Source organism: Mobula birostris, chromosome 7 (assembly GCF_030028105.1).
Source record: "Mobula birostris isolate sMobBir1 chromosome 7, sMobBir1.hap1, whole genome shotgun sequence".
Classification (NCBI taxonomy): Eukaryota; Metazoa; Chordata; class Chondrichthyes; order Myliobatiformes; family Myliobatidae; genus Mobula; species Mobula birostris.
In genome coordinates this window covers 10412221-10437349 of record NC_092376.1, presented here as the reverse complement: position 1 = coordinate 10437349, position 25129 = coordinate 10412221, and the positions used below count along the sequence as shown (strand labels likewise).

The window sequence follows — 25129 nt, the reverse complement described above, 5'->3', positions numbered from 1 at the left end:
GCTTTTTCTAAATTGTGCTAGTTTTAATCTCCAAATCACCATGGGAGCAGGCACTTTCTTGAGTCTACAGGTTGGTGGAACTTCTTTTAAGCAAATCTGTTTGAGAAGTTCCTGGCATGCGTTTATTAGGGTGTGTTCACTATATTCATTAGATTTCTGACCTTTATACCATAACCAGAGAGATATACTTGCATTTATAATGCACCGCTCGATGCCTTGAATTGTTTCACTACCAAGGAAGTGGTAATTTAAGTGGGGTCAGCAGGTAATTACAACAGATACTTTCTCCCAGATGTACCCCACAAGCCACAGTGTGACAATAATTGGATAATGTTGTTTTACTGCGTTGATTGGGAGATCATTTTTGGTGTGAATTCTGGGTGGGATGGCATGATAGGTCCAGCGATTTTGAAATTCAGTTTGGCAACTATCAAAATATGGTATCTATGTGGAACAACTTGGGGAAGAAATAGTTAAAGCAGATACAATAACAACTTTTAAAAGACAGTTGGACAGGTACATGGTCTGGAACAGTTTTGAAGGTTATGGGCCGAATACTGACTATAGGGCTAACTTAGATTGAGTATCTTGATTGCAAGGACCAGTTGGGCCGAAGGGCCTGTTTCCAACTCTGTGAATTTACATAGAACAACTACAAACTCAATGATGCAGAAAATAAAACAGGGCAAAAGAAAGTATGGTCAAGCACGGTGAAGGAGCACTTTCAGGACTGTTTTGAGTCTGTAGACTGGACAATATTCAGGGATTCATCTTCGAGTCTGAATTGATATGCCGCAGTTGTCGCTGACTTCATCAAAACCTATGGGGATGTGTGTGCCTTCACGAACATACTGGACACACCCAAATCAAAAGCTGTGGATGCACCAGGAGATTCGTAGTCTGCTGAGGGCTAGGTCTGTGGTATTCAAGCTCGGTGACCCTGAACTATACAAGAAATCCAGATACGACCTATGGAAGGCTATCTTAAGATAGATAGATAGATACTTTATTCATCCCTAAAGGAAATTGGTATCACAGTAGCATTACAAGTGCACAAATATACAAATATTAGAAGGGAAGTAAGGAAGAATGTAAAACAAGTTACCTCAAACAGTCCAACAGGAGAGGGTCATCACTTCGCTGGCTCACCTCCAACCCCTGGTCAGATCAGTCCTTAAGAGTGAAAAAGCAATTCTGATTGAGGCTGGAAACAGAATCAGATGCGCATCAGCTCTGGCAAGATTTTCAGGCCTACAAGGTAAAACATAACATCATGAATGGCAGTGAGGCTTCACTCCCAGATGAGTTCAATGCCTCTTAGGCACACGTAGAAAGGGAGACTGGTGACCCTGCGATCTCTGTCTTGGAGGCTGAGGTCAGAACGTCTTTCAAGAAGGTGAACCCTTGCAATGCATCAGGCCCTGATGGTGTACCTGGTAGGGCTCTAAAGACCTGTGCCAACCAACTGACAGAAGTGTTTAAGAATATCTTCAATCTCTCACTGCTGTAGTTGGAGGTTCCTACCTGCTTCCAAAGGGTGACAATCATGCCAGTGCCCAAGAAGAGCAGTGTGAGCTGATTCGATGACTACGCTCAGTGGCACTCACATCTACTGTCATGAAGTTCTTTGAGAGGTTGGTCATGGCTAGAATCAACTCCTGCCTAAGCAAGGACCTGGACCCACTGCAATTTGCTTATCACCACAATAGATCTACATACAGCAGATGTGATCTTACTGGCTCTCCACTCGGCCTTGGATCACCTGGACACTAGTAATACTTATACCAGGCTTCTGTTTTTTGACCACAGCTCAGAGTTCAACACAATCATGCCCTCAGCTCTAATCAAAAAGCTGCAAAACCTGGGCCTCTGTACCTTCCTCTGCAATTGGATCCTCGACTCCCTCACTAGGAGAGCACAGTCTGTGTGGATCATCTCTATACTGACAATCAACAATGGCGCACCTCAAGGATGCACACTTAGCCCACTGCACTGCTCTCTCTACATACACGATTGTGTGGCTAGGCACAACATAAAGCCCCATTTATAAATTTGCCAACAACACCACTATTGTTGGCAGAATTTCAGATGATGACGAGAAGATGTACAGATCAGGTGGTTTAGTAGTACCACAGCAACAATCTTGTACTCAATGTTTTCAGTAAAGGTAAGTCAAGAGAACACACAAGAGTCCTCATTGAAGGATCAGAAGTAGAAAGGGTGAGCAGTTTCAGGTTCCTGGGCCTCAACATCTCTAAGGATCTGTCACGGGCCAACCATGTTGATATAATTACAAAGAGGGCATGGCAGCAGCCATATTTTATTTGGAATTTGAGAAGATTGGGGCTGTCACCAAAGACGCTCACAATTTCTACATATGGATCATATGGATGATATGGTATGGAGCGGCCACTGCACAGGATCAGAAAAGGCTGCAGAAAGTTGTAAATTTGACCAGCTCCATCATCCAGGATACTTTCAAAAGGCAATGCCTCAAGGTGGTATCTATCATTTAGGACACCCATCACCCAGGACTTTCCCTTATTGATATACAGCACAGAATTGGCCCCTCCAGCCCTTCAAGTCACACCGCTCAGTAATCACCCAGTTTAACCCTAGCCTAATCACGGGACAATTTGCAATAACCAATTAACCTACCAACCGGTACATCTTTAGAATATGGGAGGAAACCGAAGCATCCGGAGGAAACCCACGTGGTCGTGGGTACAAACTCCTTATGGGCAGCAGTGGGAATTGAACCCTGGTCGCTGGTACTGTGACGTGTTGAGCTTGACATGCCCTCTTCTCATTGCTACCATCAAGGAAGAGATACAAGAGCCTGAAGACATGCACTCCACGTTTCAGGAACAGCTTCTACCTCTTTGTCATCAGATTTGTGAATGAACAATGAGTGCCACGTGGGTGGCTATAAACACGGGTATTTTACTGAGTATAATGGAAACGTATGTAAAGGATGAAAAGTTATTGAATGGTTTATTGTATATATTTATTTTTGAATAAAGTATATTTTGAAATAAAAAAAAAAAAAAAAAAAAAAATGAGTCCATGAACACTTTGTCATTATTCTTTTCCCCCTCTTTTTACACTACTTACTTTGTTTATTTTTTGTATACACTATTGTAATTGTTTTCATTATTATGTATTGCAATGTACTGCCTCTGCAAAGCAAGAAATTTCACAGCATATGCTAGTGATATTAAACCTGATTATGAACTTCCCAACAGTGTTAGTGAAAGAAAATAATACAAAGGCCCTGTGTCAGAGGGCTCAGTAAGATGGAGGATTCATTGAATCATAGAACACTACAATGCAGAAACAGGCCCTTTAGCCCATCTAGTCTGTACCAAACTACTCTGCCTAGTTCCATCCACCTGCACCTAAACAATAGTCCTCCATACCCCACCTGTCCATGTACTTCTCCAAACTTCAGAATCAGAATCAGGTTTATTATCACCGGTATATGTCGTGAAATTTGTTAACTTAGCAGCAGCAGTACAATGCAATACATGATAATATAGAAAGAAAATAAATAAATAAATTACAGTCAGCATATATATGTACATTAAAAATAGTGAAAAAAATAGAAGTTATTTATCTATATATTTTGTAAAGTGAGGTAGTGTTCATAGGTTCAATGTCCATTTAGGAATTGTATGCGGAAGGGGAGAAGCTGTTCCTGAATCACTGAGTGTGTGCCTTCAGGGCTTCTGTACCTCCTTCCTGACGGTAGCAATGAGAAGAGGACATGCCCTGGATGATGGGGGTCCCTAGTAATGGATGTCGTCTTTCTGAGGCACCGCTCTTTGAAGATGTCTAGGGTACTACAGCTTTGCCAAGCATCTGCGCTCCGTCCACCAGAACAAGCAGGATCTCCCAGTGGCCACCGATTTTAATTCCATTTCCCATTCCCATTCCAACTTGTCCATCCATGGCCTCCTCCACTGTCAGGATAAGGCCACATTTAGGTTGGAGGAACAACACCTTGTATTCCCTTTGGGTAGCCTCCAACCTGATAGCATGAACATCAATTTCTCAAACTTCCAGTAGTGCTTCCACCCCTTCCCCCTACCTACACCATTTCCCATTCCTTTGTCCCTCTCTCATGTTATCTTCTTGCCCACCCATTGCCTCTCTCTGGTGCTCCGCCCCCCCCTTTCTTCTTTCTTCCATGGCCTTCTGTCTCTTTCACCAATCAACTTCCCAGCTCTTTGCTTCATCCCTCCTCCTCCAAGTTTCACCTATCACCTGGTGTTTTTCTCTCCCCTCCCCCACCTTTCAAATCTACATCTTAGCTTTTTTTTCCAGTGCTGCTGAAGAGTTTCAGCCCAAAACGTCAACTGTACTTTTTTCCATAGATGCTGCCTGGCATGCTGAATTCCTCCAGCATTTTTTTTGTGTGTGTTCCTCCACAAGTCGTACCTGGTTTTCTGGTCTAGACCTAAAGGCTGATTTATACTTTTGTGTATGGGCTACGCTGTAGGCCTGATTTATACCTCTGTGTTGGCTCTATGCCGTAGTGAGCATGTGTTGGTGTGTCTGTGTCACTCTGCAATTCACCGCGAAAACGCTAGTTGGCGGTGGGGTTTCTATGCCACTGTGTTGAGTTTCTTCATGAGAGACATGGACGAGGAAATGCATTGCAAATATTTTTGGATGTCAGCAGGTAGATGGTTCATCATCTCCAACCATTTATTTCACATCGATGTATGCACAGTATGCCTACAGACATGGCGGAGAAAAAGCAACCGGAAATGCGATGCTACCAAGCGGACCAATCACAGTTGTTGCGATCTGTGTCGCCGCGACGTATGAGTTACTTTTTTGGGGAGGTACGCGTCACCCTACAGCGTAGTGTACAGGGTACCTACGGTGTAGATTTGACGCAGAAGTATAAACCAGATTTAAGTCACCAGACTTAAATGCCATTGATCTAGCCCTCAGCAGACGACGAACCTCCTGGTCCATCTATGGCTTTTGGTTTGGGAATGTACAACAGGTTTTTGTAGGCACACACCCATCCACACAGGTTTTAATGAAGTCAGTAACAACTGTGGCATACTCTTCCAGATATGAAGATGAATCCCTGAATACAGTCCAGTCCACCAATTCAAAGCAGTCCTGTAGGCACTCCTGTGCTTTCCTTGTCTGGACCTTCTTGGTTCTCACTACAGGTGCTGCAGATTCAGTCTCTGCCTATACTCGGAGTAGAAGTACAGCCAGGTGATCAGACTATCTGAAGTGTAGGTGTGGAATAGCACAACAGGCATTCTTGATGGTGCTGTAACAGTGGTCCAAGGTGCTGTTGCCTCTGGTACCACAAGTGACTTGTTGATGCTAATTCTTTAGTAGCTTTTTCAGGCTGGCCTGGTTAAAATTCCCCAAAACGATGGTGAATGTGTCAGGGTGTGCTGTTTCTTGCAGGTTGATCCTATTGCTCAGATCATCCAGAGCCTATTTGACATTGACCAGAGGTAAAATGTATGCTGCTACCAAAATGATGGCAGAAATCAGTGCACACTCTTACTACCCTCTGAGTGAAGAAGTTCCCCCTCAGGCCATAAATCATAGGAGCAGAATTAAGCCTATGAAGTCTGCTCAGCCATTTCATCATGTCTAATCCATTCTCCTCTCAACCCTATTCTCCTGCCTTCTCCCATAAGGCTAGGCCCCTTTCACGGCCTGACTAATCAAGAACCTATTGATCTCCATCTTAATTGCACCCGGTGACCTGGCCTCCATGGCTGTCTGTGACAACGAATTCCAGGGATTCACCACCTGGCTAAAGAAGTTACTCATCACCTCTGTTCTAAATGGATGTCCCTCTATTTTGTGGCTGTGCCCTCTGGTCCTGGACTGCCCTACCAAAGGAACCATGTTCTTCACATCCACTTTATCTGGGACATTCAACATTCGATAGGTTTCATTGAGATCACTCCTCATTCTTCTGAATTCCAGTGAGTACAAGCCCAGAGCCATCAAACTCTCCTCATATGCTTGCCTTTCATTTCCGGAATCATCCGTGTGAACTTCTTCCGAGCCCTCTCCAATGTCAGCTCATTCTTTCTTAAACAAAAGAAAATCTACAGATGCTGGAAATCCGAACAACACACACAAAATGCTGGAGGAACTCAGCAAGCCAGGCAGCATCAATGGAAAAGAGTCAATGTTTTGGCCCGAAGCCCTTCGGCAGGATGGGACCCAAAACTGCTCACAATGCTCCAAGTGAGGCCTCCCTAGTGCCTTATAAAGCTTCGGTTCCTCTTAAACATTTCACCTTTCACCCTTATCCTTGGAGCTCTGGTTCTAGCTTCACCCAAGCTCAGTGGAAAAAGCTTGTTTGCATTTACCCTATCTATATCCCTCATAATATTAAAGGATTATAATTTTCTACCCAATAATGTGACCATTGTATCCTGATTCAGAGACTTGACTCAAAATGTTGACCATGCCTTGTGCCTCCACAGATGCTGTTCTAGTAAGGCTGTCAAAGATTATGGGAAGAAGACAGGAAAATAGGGTTGAGAGGGATAAAAAATAAAATCAGCCATGATTATTGGTGGAGCAGACTTGAATGGCCTAAATCTGTCCCCTATCCCTTATAGTTTTATGGTTTTAATATTTATTTTGGAATTTAGCAGAAGTTAACATGGAATAACAAATAACATGTTTGAGTTCAGTGGGTCAGGCAGCATCTGTGGAGGGAAATGGACAGTTGACATTTAGGATGGAGTCCCTTCATCTGTCCAGAAACATCGACTGACCATTTCCCTCTCTAGATAAGAGTAGCTTTATTTGCCACATGTACATCAAAATACTGAAACATACAGTGAAATGCTTAATTTCTGTCGACCAGCACAGTCTGAGATGTGTTGGGGACAGTCCGCAAGTGTCACCATGCTTCCAGCATCAACATAGCATGCCTACAACTTGTTAACCCTTACTAACCCATACATCTTTGGAATATGGGAGGAAACAGGAGCACCCGGAGGAAACCCATGCGATCACGTGGGAGAATGTACAAACTCCTTACAGGCAGCAGTGGGAATTGAACCCCAATCTCACAGATGCTACTGTAAAGCATTATGTTAACTGCTATGTTATCATGCCAATAGAAGTTATTCGTGAGCTTGTTGCTACTTGACTTCAGGCTTTTATATCTTCTGCCCTGTGGGAGAAGGGAGAAGGGAAAATGTTTGGGGTGACGGGGGTCTTTATTTATGCAGATTTATCAATTTGGTTGTGCCATTTCTTGGCAAAATGTTTTCAGAGCCAATTAGAAAATAAGCAAAAACACATAAGCATTTCCTTTCAAAAGGATACCATCCTGTAACAGAACTAAAAAAGGCTATCGCTGCCTTGCCACTCGTGGAGCAACAAGGAAGATGCTCAGGAAACTCAGGCAGCGTCTGTGGAGGGAAATGGACAGTTGATGTTTTGGGCCAAGACCAAAGGGCTGAAGGGGAGTCACTGGTATAAAGAGATTAGGGGAAGTGTTGGGTAAGTTGTTGGAAGCAGACAGCAGTTAATCGGTAACTCATTTTCCCCTCCATCCACTGAAAAGAAGATTGGATACAGTAGCTATTTAAGTATTCATTCTTCTGGCTCCAAGGTCAATGCCATGCAAGAATAGACGAAAACATGAAAGGAGACACCCTTTTTGTTTTTAAAAGAAAAAGTTTGCACTCTTGTCAAACTGACCATTACATCATCTGTGCATAAAAATTGTATCTCTCAGACCACTGGAGATTGAAAACTTTTCCACTCCAGTGCATTTCCGGTATGTGATCATGATTTCTTTGCGGCATTGATGTAATGTTCGAGGTTCAGCAAGACTGTTAAACCCATTTTTTACAGGTCACAGGTTGGTGTTCACTCATAATTATTCCCGTTATAGTAATTCAGGTAAAGCTGGGAAGGCATTGACCTTATAATGTCAATATGTGGGAACTATGGCAACAAGAGCCTTCAATGATCAGAGCATGTAGAATCCTGATGAAGGGTTACAGCCCATAATTAGTTCATCACAGGTAAAACTCTCCCCACCATTGAGCACATCTATAAGGAGCGCTGTCGCAGAAAAGAAGCAATCATCATGTGAGCATCCCCCACCATCTCGGCTATGCTGTCTTCTCATTGCCGCCATCAGGAAGAAGGTACAGGAGCCTCAGGTCCCACTCCACCAAGTTCTGGAACAATTACTACCCTTCAACCATCATGATTTTGTCTTTCTTTTTATTTGCTTTTGCGCAATTTGTTGTCTTTTCCCCTTTGGTTGTTTGTCCATCTTTCTCGTGTGCAGCTCTTCATTGATTGTGTTTACTGTGAATGCCCACAATAAAATGAATCTCGGGATAGTTTATTGAATTTACTTTGAATTTTACTTATTCCTCTCCATAGATACTGCCTGACCTGCTGAGTTCCTCCAGAATTTTGTGTGTGTGCGTTGCCCTGGGTTTCCAGCGTCTGCAGATTCTCTTGTGTCTAGCGCATGTAGGTTGTAATTTTCTGTCACTGAAAGCGAACTATACTCTGAAATGAATTGGCATGTTTTAAGTGTTACTTCAGAATCAGGTTTAATATCAAGGAAGAGAAAATCTGCATGTGCTGGAGTTCGAAGCAACACACACAAAATGCTGGAGGAACTCAGCAGGCCAGCCAGCATCTATGGGAAGGAGTACAGTCAACGTCTTGGGCTGAGACCCTTCATCAGGGCTGGATAAGAAAGTTTATTATTGCACTTTGCCTGCCTGCACTTGTGCATATGACAACAAACCAACTTTGACTTAGAAAAACTTTTATTTTCCTTATCAAAGTGTCCAAAGGTAGGCAATTGGAATTGGGGTAGAGGAAATGCTGGCGTGATCATCTGCGCTGCCCACTGTTACTGCAAGACAGTGAAGAAAAATGCCAAGATTCTCAAGCCATTTGTGTTCCAGTTGATGCCCTTGGTGAGTTTTTTTACGTTCCCCAAGACCAGAAACTAAATTTGGAATTATTGTCTCATTCTGTGTTGACTCATTGCTTTTTCCCTTGCAGATTTTTGCTTTAAATACATATTTCCTTTAAAAATATCTGTATGCAGAATTTGTTTTGGTTTGAAGAGACACAGAATTTTAATATTTCTTTACAATTCGTAGCTGAGTGCTGTCGTGACAAGTTGATAATGTGTCTCTTCTTTCTGCATATCTCACTATCAGATGTGATTTATAATTTGTCTGGTCCTGACGAGTATCAAATGACTGTCACTATCTGTGTTGTTCAGGCTATCAGTCTACATCAAAGTAGCTGTGATCCATATCGATTAGCAGGGAGTCATTTTGGATGTGGTTCTGCTTGGCAATGTGTCACTGGAAAATATATCTTTCATTAATCCCCTTTTTGATTCAAACCATAAGCAATGGACACAGAGTGGTCCTGCATCAAAATTTCAACCTTGGCTAGTGCATCAAAACTCAATAAATATTTAAATATTACGTCTAAGTTCGACATAAGACCAGAATTAAGCCATTCGGCCCATCGAGTCTCTCTACCATTCCATCATAGCAGATTTATTATCCCCTTCAACTCCACTCTCCTGCCCATCTCCCTGTAACCCTTGACTCCCTTATTAATCAAAAACCCATCAATCTCATCAATGTATTGACATAGAACATATTTAGAACATAGAACATACAATAATACAGCACAGTACAGGCCCTTAGGCCCACATTGTTGTGCCGACCCTCAAACCCTGCCTCCCATATAACCCCCCCACCTTAAATTCCTCCATATACCTGTATAGTATTCTCTTAAATTTCACTAGTGAATCTGCCTCCACCACTGATTCAGGCAGTGCATTCCATGCACCAACCACTGTCTGAGTAAAAAAAACCTTCCTCTAATATCCCCCTTGAAATTCCCACCCCTTACCTTAAAGCCATGTCCTCTTGTATTGAGCAGTGGTGCTCTGAGGAAGAGGCGCTGGCTATCCACTCTATCTATTCCTCTTAATATCTTGTATACTTCTATCATGTCTCCTCTCATCCTCCTTCTCTCCAAAGAATAAAGCCCTAGCTCCCTTAATCTCTGGTCATAATCCATACTCTCTCAACCAGGCAGCATCCTGGTAAATCTCCTCTATACCCTTTCCAATGCTTCCACATCCTTCCTATAGTGAGGCAACCAGAACTGGACACAGTACTCCACACAAAGCAAGTATCAATTAAGTAGTGGCATGGTTAGCATAAGGCTATTACAGCACCAGAGACCCAGGTTCAGTTCCTGATGCTGGCTGTAAGGAGTTTGTGTGATCTGCCCGTGACTGTGTGTGTTTCCTCCAGGTGCTCCGGTTTCCTCCCACTTTCCAAAGATGTATGGGTCAGCACATTAATTAGTTACATGGCTGTAATTGGGCGGCGTGAGCTTGTTGGGCTCGAAGGGCCTGTGTTGCACATTGGTTGTTTGTGTGTAGTTTTTCATTGATTCTGTTGTGTTTCTTTCCATCTACTGTAAATGCGTGAAGGAAAATGAATCTCGGGGTAACCTGTGGTGATGTATGCGTATGTCGATAATAAATTTATTCTGAACTTTGAAACGTATTGTATCTTTAAATTTAAAAAAGTATGCTCTTTATGCAATGCTTAATGACTTTTAAGTTTCTTATTTGTCATCATAATTCTGTTAACGTTAGCAGTGGTTTCCTCCCAACATTTGTTACTTTGTTACTGTGGTTTTCCCTGCTGATTAATCTGGACATGTACCTACTTGCTGGCCCTCAGTAACATCACCCAAAAAGTATTTGCAGTTTCTATGTTCGCTGATGTTACCCAGTTCTATCTTTCTTGATCTCTCCAGAAAATTTTCAAATGTGAATTGCTGAAGATTGGAAAATTTCTGAGCACAAATATTGAGAAAGGCAGAGACACAATTTTTTTTTTGTTACAACGCAGTTTTCTTTCCCTGGTCATAAACTCCATCTGTTTCTCTGGCAACTGCTTGATGCCAACCAGATCCTTTGCAGTCTGAACCGGAACTGAGCTTCTGACCATGCTGCTGCTGAAGTCACTTATTTTTAGTTCTCTAACTTTACACATGCTTCATCTGAGTTGCAGCTGAATCTCTCATCCATGATCTTGTTACCTCTTTTGATGCAGTGGATTCAGTGAGTTTGTACCTTGCAAAATGTTAAGATACCTCAATGCACTCTTGCAGAGTACATTTAAAATGTAGTCGCCAGCGTCATGTAGGAGTGTATTTATGGACTACAAGCTCCAACAATATCTTGAATAATGATCGGCACTTGGGAAGGACACTTCTTACAAATGTAGTGATAGACTCTTTTGTGCTTTCCTGAGAGAGCAGGCTGAAGACAGATTAGTCATGATGCACTCTATAGAACATAGAATATTACAATACAGTACAGGCCCTTCAGCCTGCAATGTTGTGCCGACCTTTTAACCTGCACTAAAATCAATCTATCCCTTCCCTCCCGCATGGTCCTCCATTTTTCTATTACCCATGTGCCTATCAAGAGCTTCTTAAATGTCCCTAATACATTTACCTCCACCATCACCACTGGCAGCGCGTTCTACACATCCACCACTTACAGGCAGTGAGTTCTAGATCTTAACTACCCCCTGTTGTGTTCGATATTGAGGGAGAGTTGAGCACACCAGGATGCCAGCCATGCCGGATATTCAACTGAACTTTATTCTTTTTTTCTTTTTCAATCTTTTTATTAGTTTCATAAAGATATAAACATGACATAGTAGTAGTACGAAGTTATTGGGAATACATTGTTATAATTAACATGAGTGATTATAAAGCCAAATAATATTTAAATGATAAAACTCCCAATCATATAGGATACCAATGAATAATATAGAACAAAGAAAACTATCTAAACAAAAATTATGAAAAAGAAGAAAAAATAATAACCCCCCCCCCAAAAAAAACTAATCCAAACAGAATTAATCAACTAAACTGAAAAAAAGACCTGGGCTGTTTTAACATCATAAAAAATGGGAAAAGAGAAAACCTCAGTGTCGACGACTCTGTTCCTCTCAACCAACATTACAGAGAAGTAAAATAAGTTTGGAAATGGTCAAATTACATCATATGAAAATGCTGAATAAATGGTCTCCAAGTCCTTTTGAATTTAATGGAAGGGTCATAAACAACACTTCTAATTTTTTCCAAATTTAAACACATCATAGTTTGTGAAAACCAATGAAATATGTTAGGAGGATTAATCTCTTTCCAATTCAGCAAAATGGATCTTCTAGCCATTAAAGTAAGAAATACAATCATCCGACGAGCTGAAGAGGTTAAATGATTTGATTCTATCATTGGTAACCCAAGAATAGCAGTATTTGGGTGAGGTTGTAAGTCTATATTCAAAACTGTTGAAATAATATCAAAAATATCTTTCCAATATTTTTTCAACAAAGGACATGACCGAAACATGTGAGTTAAAGAAGCTATCTTGGAGTGACATCTATCACATATAGGATTTATATAAGAGTAATAACGAGATAATTTATCTTTGGACATATGAGCCCTGTGCACTACTTTAAACTGTATCAACGCATGTTTAGCACATATAGAAGATGAATTAACTAATTGAAGAATTTTTTCCCATTTTTCAATCGATACGGTAATCTTAAGTTCCCACAACTGAACTTTATTGACAACTCTATTTGTACAGTATGTAAACTCCTCCCATGTGGGAGCAGCTAACTGAGGGGCAAAGGAATAACACTATTAACGACCACTTCATCTCCCCTTCATAAAAAAGTACTTATTTTGCTGGACAAAGCTCTTTGAAGTGGAATGGAGACCTGCGGCATTTCCTGCAGTTGGACAAATTACCTGCTCTTTGTTTCGCTTGTCTGTTTTGTTTGAGCTGAACTCTGCTGTCACCTCTTTCTGCAGTCTTTTTGACTGCCCCTTGTTTGCACCCTTTTTTGTGCAACTTCTAGCTTTATCTCAGCATCATTTTCGTGCCTGAGTTCTGCCTGTTTCTGACAAACATTCTCACTCTGCCCGAACATAGTAATAGCTTTCTCTAGTGTGAGGTTTGGCTGCAACTGAAGTCTGTCTGGTGATTTGGTGTCTGGTAGCCCGACAGCAATCCTGTATCCAATGAGCTCATCTCTCAGATTTCCATATGCATAGTTGTCTGTCAGGCCATACAATGCTGTGATGAAGTCATTTACACTTTCATCTGGCTCCTGTTTTCTGGAATTGAACTTTGCCCTCTCATATATCACATTTTGCTTTCCTGTGAAATATTTTTTGAATTTGTTCTACACTATTTTGTACTCCTTTTCCTGAGCATCTGTCAGTCCTAATCCACCCATTATGTCATCTGCTTTGTCACCCATGCAGTATATCAGTGTGCTCACTTGATGCTGTTCTAAAGACCAAGTGAGATTACTTGCAATCCTAAATCTCTCAAAGTGTCTGAGCCATCTCTCAAAGTCCCCTGGTTTTGAGAAATCAAATGTCTTGGAGGGGGGAGGTGGGGGCTTTATTAGGTAAGTAGATGTAGGTACTGCACGTATTTGTTCCATTTTCCCATTTGGTTATTTATTATTTTATTTATTTTAACTACAAAATTCTTCTTTTCTTTCCCTGAGATTTTGACTGACTTCTCTCACTTCTCCACTATACCTGTGTCTCTGTGCACTTCCCCAGGCTAGTGGTTCACAGATTATTACACTTTTGGGTGCAGCTTGAAGGCATTGCCTAGTAACCTTGGCCAGTTCTCAGCTCAGCCTCATGATGAGTACAGTTAGCAACTAGCATAGGCAGTTTAGGTTTAACTGGACATTTTTATTGATATATGCGAACAAAAACACTTACTGTAAATTCTTTCTTGTTGGGGATCTCACCTGGTCTGTAGCACCAATTCATCGACGATCAACCACTTCTGACACCATGTTGTTTTCGATTTTGAGGGAGAGTGCAGAGCACACCAGGATGTCAGCCTTGCAGATATTCAGCTGAACTTTATTGGTAACTCTGCTTGTACAATATGTGAACTCCTCCCACGTGGGAGTGGCTAACTGAGTGGCATAAGAATGATGCTATTAATGAATACTACACCCTCTACATTCAAAACAGATTCTCATCACATCAAGATTAGAGTTGATGCAGACAAAATGCTCGGGGAACTCAGCAGGTCAGGCAGCATCTATGGAGAGGAATAAACAGTCAATGTGTCAGGCCGAGTCCCTTCATTAGGGCCGATGGTTAATGAAGGGACTTGGTAAGACCCTCATGTGTGTGGTTCTGGATTTCCAGCATCTGCAGAATCTCTTGTGCTTATGGATTAGAGTTGAAATCCCAGTAGCATCTTGGAAAATTAAATTCAGTTCACAAGGGGTAAGCTGGTATCAGTAAATGTGAACATGAAACGACTGGATTATTGGAAATAAGGTCAGTTTAATTAAAAACCCTTTGGGAAAGAAATCAGCACTCCTACGTCAGAGTTAACCTGTTGTGACTGATCACAACTGCCCTCTGAACTGGCCCAGTACACTGAGAAAATAGTATTTACAAACCCGCTATTTATTGTTTAAGAATGCCAGCATCCGGAGTGAATAATCAGATGGCAATGTAAAATGAAATTAAATGCTTATCGATTTCAGAAATTATCACCAATTTTATATTTTCATTCAAAGATCAACTTTATCCCCCACTTATATCCACATATATCTGTATGTCAGCCGGCTGGTGGCGTAGTGGCATCAGCGCCGGACTTTGGAGCGAAAGCTCCCGAGATCGAATCCAGCCGGCTCCCTTGCACGCTTTCCATCCGTCAAGCTAGCAACTCGGCCTCGTAAAAATAAGAAAGCCTGCTAAAAAAACTCCACCATGATGGCATCCCAATGACACCACTCGGAGTTAAGGGCTTTCTATATATCTTCTATATATGTAATAGGAACTTGAGTGTGATGTGTTGGCACGACATACAACAAAAAAAGAATATTCAACAATTATAAAGTATGAAGAATTATGTAAAAACAAATTTAATGAAAGTATGGATATTGAGTAAAACATGCATAAATATATAAATACCAGCATGTATTTACCCCAACGTTAAACTGATTCTGCAACTTTTGGACTCATTTTCAAGGACTTTACAGCTCATATTCCCATTATTTATTTACTTATTATTATATTTTCTTTTTGTAATCGATTGTTTGTCTGTCCTTGTGCATAGTTTTGCACTTACTCTATCGTGTTTCTTTTTATTTACTGTGAATTCCCAAAAGAAAATTAACCTCAGGGTAGTATGTGGTGACTTTCAGTACTTTGATAATAAATTTACTTCAAACTTTATAAAAAGTGTGTGGTGCATGGCCAAGTGGTTAGGGCGTTGGACTAGTGATCTGAAGGTCATGGGTTTGAGCCTTGGCCGAGGCAGCGAGTGTGCCCTTGAGCAAGGCACTTAACCACACAATGCTCCAGTCTACCCAGCTGAGAATGGGTACCGGCAAAAATGCTGGGGTTAACCTCGCAATAGACTGGTGTCCTTTCCGGGTGGGGGAAGTCTCGTACTCTCAGTTGTTTACGCCACGGAAACCGGCATAAACACCTGCCTGATGGGCCACAAGGCTCGTGACAGACTTTAAACTTTAATCTTTATAAAAAGTGCTGAGAGCACATTGCAGTGGTGGGGGTTATTGTTCGGAATTCTTGCCAGTTTTACAAAAATATGGACTAGACTTTTTTGCTGCTTCTCCTTTCATTGAAGAGAAATAGAGATCTGTTCATCCTCATCATTGAGCATGAAAGCTGGCCTTTTGCTCACTGAGTCTGTTTAATATTAATTCCATTTATTCTCCCCACATATGCATCAACTCTTCCCAGATTCTACAACTCAGCTATACAGAAAGCTTAACTTGAAGCGACCGCTCTAATCAGAATCAGAATCAGAATCAGAATCAGGTTTATTATCACCAGCATGTGACGTGAAATTTGTTAACTTAGCAGCAACAGTTCAATGCAATACATAATCTAGCAGAGAAAGTGAAAAAATAACAAATAAAATAAAACAATAATAAATAAACAAGTAAATCAATTATGTATATTGAATAGATTTTTAAAAAGTGCAAAAACAGAAATACTCTGTATTAAAAAAAGTGAGGTAGTGTCCAAACCTTCATTGTCCATTTAGGAATCGGATGGCAGAGGGGAAGAAGCTGTTCCTGAATTGCTGAATGTGTGCCTTCAGGCTTCTGTACCTCCAACCTGATGGTAACAGGGAGAAAAGGGCATGCCCTGGGTGCTGGAGGTCCTTAATAATGGACACTGCCTTTCTGAGTCACCGCTCCCTAAAGGTGTCCTGGATACTTTGTAGGCTGGTTCCCAAGTTGGAGCTGACCGGATTTACAGCCTTCTGCAACTTCTTTCGGTCCTGTGTGTAGTAGTCCCTCAATACCAGACAGTGATGCAGCCTGTCAGAATGCTCTCTACGGTACAACTGTCGAAGTTTTTGAGTGTATTTGTTGACATGCCAAATCTCTTCAAACTCCCAATTAAGTATATCTATTGTCTTGCCTTCTTTATAACTACATCGATATGTTTGGGACCAGGTTAGATCCTCAGAGATCTTGACACCCAGGAACTTGAAGCTGCTCACTCGCTCCATTTCTGATCCCTCTATGAGGATTGGTATGTGTTCCTTCGTCTTAACCTTCCTGAAGTCCACAATCAGCTCTTTCGTCTTATTGACATTGAGTGCCTGGTTGTTGCTGCGGCACCGCTCCACTAGTTGGCATATCTCACTCCTGAACACCCTCTCGTCACCACGTGAGATTCTACCAACAATTGTCGTATCGTCAGCAAATTTATAGATGGTATTTGAGCTATGCCTAGCCACACAGTCATGTGTATATAGAGAGTAGAGCAGTGGTCTAAGCACACACCCCTGAGGTGCACCAGTTTTGATTGTCAGCGAGGAGGATATGTTGTCACCGATCTGCACAGACTGTGGTCTTCTGGTTAGGAAGTCGAGGATCCAATTGCAGAGGGAAGTACAGAGGCCCAGGTTCTGTAACTTCTCAATCAGGATTGTGGGATTGATGGTATTAAATGCTGAGCTATGGTCGATGAACTGCATCCTGACATAGGAGTTTGCGTTGTCCAGGATTGTGAGAATGATGGTATTAAATGCTGAGTTATAATCGATGATCACAACCTTGTTTTGGTTTGGAGGATTGTGCATTTCCATGACCCAGAGAGCTATGTTGGCTGGAGTCAGGACATTATGCTTTGTCTTTTCGTAGGGCCACCCATGCCAAATAGGTCAAAGTATAGAGGCAGGACTTAGAATGGTCCACTGGTTCTCCAGGTTCAGGGGTTCAGTTTAGGTTTAACAATTGTGGCTGGTCAAACAAAACTGTTATGGAGAATCCTTCTACATATGTGCACGACAGTATTCCTGACTCTCACCGAGGACTTACGTGACTGACAGTAGTGAAAACTGCGAGGAAGCTATTGGTACAATGAAGGAAGTCCGCAACACTGCCAAGAACAAGACCAAAGATGGCCAAGGACAGACAATGATGGAAGACCTTCATTGCTGCCCTAATTGCCAGTAAGTGTTAAGTAAGTACTTAACCTACCAATCCACACATGTTTATGATGTGGAAAGCTGAAGGAAACCATACATTCACAGGGTCTATGTGATTTATACACATGGGCAACCATCTGAGGTCAGCATGGAACCCGGGTCTCTGGTTCTGTGAGGCAATGATTCTACTAGCTGCACCACTTTACTGTTCTTTGTTGTTTTGTTTTGTCTCTAAAGTAACACGTTATGGTTATTGGATGTGCACTGCACGTCTTCCAGAGGCCTTTCTACCTGTGGCCTGCATGCTGCTCTGTGAATAGGTCAGTAATCCTTTGTGTCTGAGCTCCAACAATCTGCTGGTTGTGGCATGTATGCCAAAGGGGCGGGAAAAGCACTCACTGATATCGGAATGTTTCAAAGTATTTTCTAACAAAGGTTATGAGCATTTTTATGTACAGTACGTTATTAGATAAGTATGAACAATTTTCCTAATAGAAAATAGATAATTACATCACAGTACAGGCCCTTCAGCCCACAATGTTGTGTCAACATTTTAACCCATTCTAAGACTAATCTAACCCTTCCCTCCCATATAGCCCTCCATCTTTCTATCATCCATGTGCCTATCTAAGAGTTTCTTCATCGCCCCTATTGCATCTACCTCTACCGCCACCCCTGGCAGGGTGCCTTATATACTCACCATTCTCTGTGTAAAAAGAACTTATCTCTGACATTCCCTATACTTTCGTCCAATTGTCTTAAAATCATGCCCCCTCCTATTATTGTCTTTTGCCTTGGGCTTAGAAGTATGTATTACCTGGTTAGTTCTAATCAATGCAATTGAACTCAGAGTACCCATAAGACATAGGAGCGGAGTTAGGCCATTCAGCCCATCAACTGCTTTGCCGTTTAATCATGGCTGATCTATTATTGCTCTCAATCCAATTTTCCTGACTTACCCCTGTAACCTTTGACACCCTTACTAATCAAGAACCTATCAGCCTATGCTTTAAATATACCCAGTGATTTTGCCCCCACAGCCTTCTATGGCGATGAATTCCACAGATTCACCACCTTCTGGTTAAAGAATTTCCTCCTCATCCCTGTTTAAAGGAATGTCCTTCTATTCTGAGGCTGTACCCTCTGATCCTAAACTCCCCCCCCTCCCCACTATAGGAAACATCCACTCTATCTAGGCCTTCCCGAGTGAAGACCTGAGAAAGATTTGTTTCCAACGTTCTGTTATTTTTAGTGACTGCACTACCTTTGATATTCAGAATACTGTTTCAGATGTGCTGATCATATCTGTGTGTTAATTACTGCTGAATCTCAGAAGAAGAGAGACATCTTGTCACCATTGTTGGACTTTGTCGGTGCTGTAAGACCGAGATTGCCTGCCTGTGGTGCATTCTTGCCATTCCATTCTGATAGAGGCGTAGCAAGCAATCACTAAGCCAGGCTGATTTATTGATCTGTTTGTTCTTGATCTAATTTTCTTGACCTGAACTTGCTCTGTCATCTGTTTGTGTGTTTATTTTCAAGCACTTCAGATAATCATGGTGTCACTTTTCACTCCAGTATTGGATCTGAATAAGCCTTGTGTTAGTTGACTTATTCTTTTACCTTTATCACTTCTATTCTTTTTTTTATTTAGAGATTCCCAAGCCCGCACTGCCCAATTTTACCCATGTGACTAATTAACCTACTAACTCGTATGTCTCTGGAACATGGGGGGAAACCGGAGAACCTGTAAGAAATCCACATGGTTACAGGGAGGACGTACAAACTCCTTACAGACTGGGGCAGGAATTGAATACAGGTTGCTGGTGCTGTAATCATATTAACCACTATACTCCTTTTAACTTGTTTTTTTCCAAAAGTAATCAGTCTTGGCTATTATCAACCTAAAGGAATCGTACACAAAATGCTGGAGGAACTCAGCAGGTCAGGCGGCATCTATGGAATAGAGTAAACAGTCAACGTTTCAGGTCAAAGAGTGGTCTTGTTGACTCTTTACTCTTTCCATAGATGCTGCCTGATTTGCTGAGTTCCTCCAGTATTTTGTGTGTGTTGCTTTGGATCTCCAGCATCTGCAAACTTTATTGTGTAAAGAATCATAGATTTATTTTGGGACAGGAGAGTATTCAGCCCAGACCCTAAAAGAACAACACTGTTAGCCCAGTTATCCTGAACACACGAGATGCTGCAGATGCTGGAAATCTATAGCAACACACACAAAATACTGCAGGAACTCAACATGTCAGGCAGTATCTGTGGAAGGAAGTTAATAGCTGATTTTTCAGGCCAAGACCCTTCATCAGGACTGGAAAGGAAGGGGTAGGAAGCCAGAATAAGAAAGTGCGGGGAGGAGGGGGAGTTAAAGCTGGCAGGTGATAGATGAAAATAGTAAAAGGCTAAAGAAGAAGGAATATGAAGGGAGAGGTGAGTGGACCATGGGAGAATGGGAATGAGGAGGGGCACCAGAGGGAAGTGAGAAGAGAACGGGTGAGAGGAAAAGCAGAGTAGGGAATGGAAAAAGAGAGAAGTGGGAGGGAGGAGAATTCACCAGAAGTGAGAGAAATCTGTTTCCACCATCATTACACGTAATGACTTTCAGATCCTAATACTTTTAATAACAAAACAAAATATTTCTCTCATAGCACGTTTGCAGCATGTGTCCCTGATCCTGGAGCCAACAACCAATGGGATCAACTCAAAGATTAAAGATTAACTTTAACTTTATTTGTCACATGCACATCGAAACATACAGTGAAATGTGTTGTTTGCATCAAGTTAAATCAGCGTGGACTGTGCTGGACAGCCCACAAGTTTCGCCAACAACTTATTTACTCTAACCCTTAATGGCCCTTTTGAATATGGGAGGAAACTGGAGCACCCAGAGAATCAGAGAATACTCACGTGGCCACAGGGAGAACGTACAAATTCCTCACAGACATTGACGGGAATTGAATCACGATTGGTTTTCACTGGCATGATAATAGTGTTACCTAACCACTATGCTACCATGGCCACCCTTAACTTGTCTAAAAGCCAGTCATGATCTTGTATTTCTCCACTCATTCTTCTTTGCCCCAGGTTTTCCAGGCTGAACTTGTAGGTGAGCTCCGCTAAGCTTTGAGTTCGTGCTGGTGAAGATTATCTAGCTGATCCTGTCTAATTGACCATCCTCAATTTCACATATCTCAAATATGATAGAGCGGAGGAAGGGGAAAACAGAAATAAATTTAAGATAGTGAGCAGTAAAGATGTCAGGAAAGACAGGCAGGTGATGGGGCAAATGTGTAGCCATTGGGATGAGTTGCAGTGCAATAAAGTTGCAGTGAAATCAAAGCAAAGGTATCAAATACTGGTCTTAAGGTGTTGTACTTAAATGCACGCAGCATAAGGAATAAGGAGGATGATCTTGTTCTACAGCTACAGATTGGCAGGTATGATATTGTGGCCATCACTGAGACCTGGTTAAAAGATGCATGTCTCTGGGAGCTGAACGTCCAAGGATACACGGTGTATCGGAAGGATAGGAAGGTAGGCAGAGGGGGAGGCGTGGCTTTATTGGTAAGAAATGATATTAAATCATTAGAAAGAGGTGATATAGGATCGGAAGGTGCAGAATCTTTATGGGTTGAGCTAAGGAATAGCAGGGGTAAAAGGACCCTGATGGCAGTTATTTATAGGCCTCCAAACAGCTGCAGGGATGTGGACTACAAATTACAACTGGAAATAGAAAAGGCTTGTCAGAAGGGCAGTGTTATGATAATTGTGGGGGATTTTAACATGCGAGTAGATTGGAAAAATCAGGTCGGCACTGGATCTGAAGAGAGAGAATTTGTAGAATGTCTGCGAGATGGCTTTTTAGAACAGCTTGTTGTTGAGCCCACTAGGGGATCGGCTGTACTGGATTGGGTATTGTATAATGAACCGGAGGTGATTGGAGAGATTGAGGTGAAGGAACACTTAGGAGACAGTGATCATAACATGATTGAGTTCACTGTGAAATTAGAAAAAGAGAAGCTGAAATCTGATGTGTCGGTATTTCAGTGGAGTAAAGGAAATTACAGTGGCATGAGAGAGGAACTGGCCAAAGTTGACTGGAAAGAGGCACTGGCGGGAAAGACGGCAGAGCAGCAGTGGCTGGAGTTTATGCGAGAAATGAGGAAAGTGCAAGACAGGTATATTCCAAAAAAGAAGAAATTTTCGAGTGGAAAAAGGATGCAACCATGGTTGACAAGAGAAGTCAAAGCCAAAGTTAAAGCAAAGGAGAGGGCATACAAGGAAGCAAAAATTAGTGGGCAGACAGAGGATTGGGAAGTTTTTAAAACCTTACAAAAGGAAACCAAGAAGGTCATTAAGACAGAAAAGATTAACTATCAAAGGAAACTAGCAAATAATATCAAAGAGGATACTAAAAGCTTTTTCAAGTATATAAAGAGTAAAAGACAGGTGAGAGTAGACATAGGACCGATAGAAAATGATACTGGAGAAATTGTAATGGTAGATGAGGAGATGGCAGGGGAACTGAACAAGTATTTTGCATCAGTCTTCACTGAGGAAGACAGCAGGATACCGGACACTCAAGGGTGGCAGGGAAGAGAAGTGTGCGCAGTCACAATTACAACAGAGAAAGTACTCAGGAAACTGAATAGGCTAAAGGTCGATAAATCTCCTGGACCAGATGGAATGCACCCTCGTGTTCTGAAGGAAGTAGCTGTGGAGATTGCGGAGGCATTAGCAATGATCTTTCAAAAGTCGATAGATTCTGGCATGGTTCCGGAAGACTGGAAGATTGCAAATGTCACTCCGCTATTTAAGAAGGGGGCAAGGAAGCAAAAAGGAAATTATAGAAATTATAGAATGAGAGGGTTAACATATGAGGAACGTTTGTCCGCTCTTCGACTGTATTCCTTGGAGTTTAGAAGAATGAGGGGAGACCTCATAGAAACATTTCGAATGTTAAAAGGCATGGACAGAGTGGATGTGGCACAGTTGTTTCCCATGATGGGGGAGTCTAGTATGAGAGGGCATGACTTAAGGATTGAAGGGCGCCCTTTCAGAACAGAAATGCAAAGAAATTTTTTTAGTCAGAGGGTGGTGAATCTATGGAATTTGTTGCCACGGGCAGCAGTGGAGGCCAAGTCATTGGGTGTATTTAAGGCAGAGATTGATAGGTATCTGAGTAGCCAGGGCATCAAAGGTTATGGTGAGAAGGCGGGGCAGTGGGACTAGATAGGATAAAATGGATCAGCTCATGATAAAATGGCGGAACAGACTCGATGGGCCGAATGGCCTACTTCTGCTCCTTTGTCTTATGGTCTTATATTATCCTGAGACGTGCGACAGATAGATTAATTGGCTACTGAAAAATTGTCACGAGTGTTTAGGTGAGCGGTAGAACTTGGGGGTGTTGAGAATATAGGGAGAATGAAAATATAGGGTCAGTGTAGGAGCAGTGTAAAATGTGTTGCTTTGGACGCAATGGGCTGAAGGACCTTTCTCTGTGCTGTTTGACTCTGTTGGCCGTTGTTTGATTGCATGAGAGCATTTATGGAATGTGAGCATTTGCGTGGATAACTTTACTCACCTCAACACTGATTCCACAATGTATGGACTCATTTTCAAGGACTCTACAACCCATGTTCCCAGTATTTTTTTTACATTTTAATTATTATCATGATTATTAAAATTAATAAGGCACTTAACCACACATTGCTCTGCGACGACACCGGTGCCAAGCTGTATGGGTCCTAGTGCCCTTCCCTTGGACAACATCGGTGGTGTGGAGAGGGGAGACTTGCAGCATGGACAACTGCCGGTCTTCCATACAACCTTGCCCAGGTCTGCGCCCTGGAAACCTTCCAAGGCGCAAATCCATGGTCTCACGAGACTAACGGATGCCTATATTATAATTAATGTATTTTCACTGATTGTCTTCTTTTGCATATTGGTTGCTTGTTGGTCTTTGTGTGTGGATTTTCATTGATTCCATTGTGTGTCTCTGTTCTACTGTAAGTATGCAAGAAAATGGGCTGCCACGGTAGCATAGTTGTTAGTGCAATGCAATTGCAGCTCGGGACGTCAGAGTTCAGAGTACAATTCCAGCGTTCTCTGTACACATGGGTTTCTTCTGGGTGCTCTGGTTTCCCCTCCCAGCCCAAAAACATGTTAGTAGGTTAATTGGTCATTAAGTATAAGTCTGGTCGTTAGGCTAGGGTTAAATTGGCGGGTTGCTGGAAGGTACGGCTCGGTGGGATGGAAGCGCCTGTTCTGTAAAGTGTCTCTAAATAAATAAAATAAATCTCAGGGCAGTATATGGTGATATATATGTAATTTGATAATAAATTTACTTTGAGCTTTGAGAATACTGATGAAGGAGGAGCAGTGGTTCATAGCAAACCATTTCTCATTCTCATCCGATATTTACAGAAGCTTGCACAGCAGGAAGAAGCCACCAGGTATTGATTTAGTTAAGAAACTGCAGCTGGTTCAATCCTGCTTACACAGCACTCATCCACGCACACTCTACGTTTCCTCCTGGTGTACCCTTCAGTCAATAAGCACTCACTGAAGCTGCACTTCATCTCCTCTTGGGCCGAATGTTCAAAGCAGGAGGATATGCACCGTTTAAAAGTTACCTGGTAGTGTCTCAGTGCTGTCTTACGGAGGTGGTTTGCAATGGTATGGCACAGTAGCGTAGTGGTTAGCGCAATGTTTTACAGTTCAGGTAATCGGAGTTCAATTCCTGCTGCTGCCTGTAAGGTTTTTCTACGTTCTTTCTCCCTGTGACCACGTTGGTTTTCTCCGGGTGCTCCAGTTTCCTCCACAGTCCAAAGACGTACCAGTTGGTAGGTTAATTGCTTGTTGTAACCTGTGATTAGGCTCAGATTAAATCAGAGGATTGCTGGGCAGTGTGACTCAAAGGGATGGAAGGGTCTATTCTGCGTTGTGTTTCAATTAAAGAAAATTATTTGTTGTTGTAATGTAGTGCTGAACTGCAAAAAAATTAATTGGCTGTTAGGTGCCCAACAACTGTGAAAACAGTTCTTAACCAAGTCTTTACTCCATCTTGTCAGCAGATTTTTTTTTATTTACAGAATTTTTTAAGGGATTTTGCTTGTACAGTATTGTGCTGCTCAGCCTTTCTGTGAAAGGCAGGTGAAGTCGAGGCATTAAAGTCTAGAGACTGATTTACTGCTGCAATACTCTGGTAGTGTTGAGGTGGCTGATGTGTAATCAGAATAATGTATGCTAACTGAATATTGAGCAACATGTACATACTTCTGCAAAGGACTTGTGTGCTCAGTTCCATCAACCCCACTCCATTGGACTGGTTCCAATTTCAGTTTGGAGAGTGAGAGAATGAAAGTGTGGCTTGTCTTCCTATTCTCTGAGGATCGTCACCTTATTGTGGTGGAGAGAACTTTAAGTTCCTGAGATCCCAAGAACCATGCCGTCCGGAGCTTAGCTCCTGGTGGTGTCACCCATGGTGGTAAGGTCAAGGGGGATGGGGGTCCCAGACAAACAGCAGTC

At 42.0% G+C, this 25129-nt stretch overlaps 1 protein-coding gene across 2 annotated transcripts in view; it reads left to right on the top strand.

Annotated features, from left to right (window-relative positions):
• Positions 1 to 25129, top strand: part of pak1 (p21 protein (Cdc42/Rac)-activated kinase 1) — a 326605-nt gene that overhangs the window by 124060 nt on the left and 177416 nt on the right. The window contains exon 2 of one of the 2 annotated variants that reach the window (XM_072262613.1): positions 8835 to 8969. The exons of the other annotated variant lie outside the window; for it this stretch is intronic. The gene's annotated coding sequence lies outside the window, so the exon portion shown is untranslated. The remainder of the gene's footprint in view (positions 1 to 8834; positions 8970 to 25129) is intronic. 2 annotated transcript variants of the gene reach the window in all.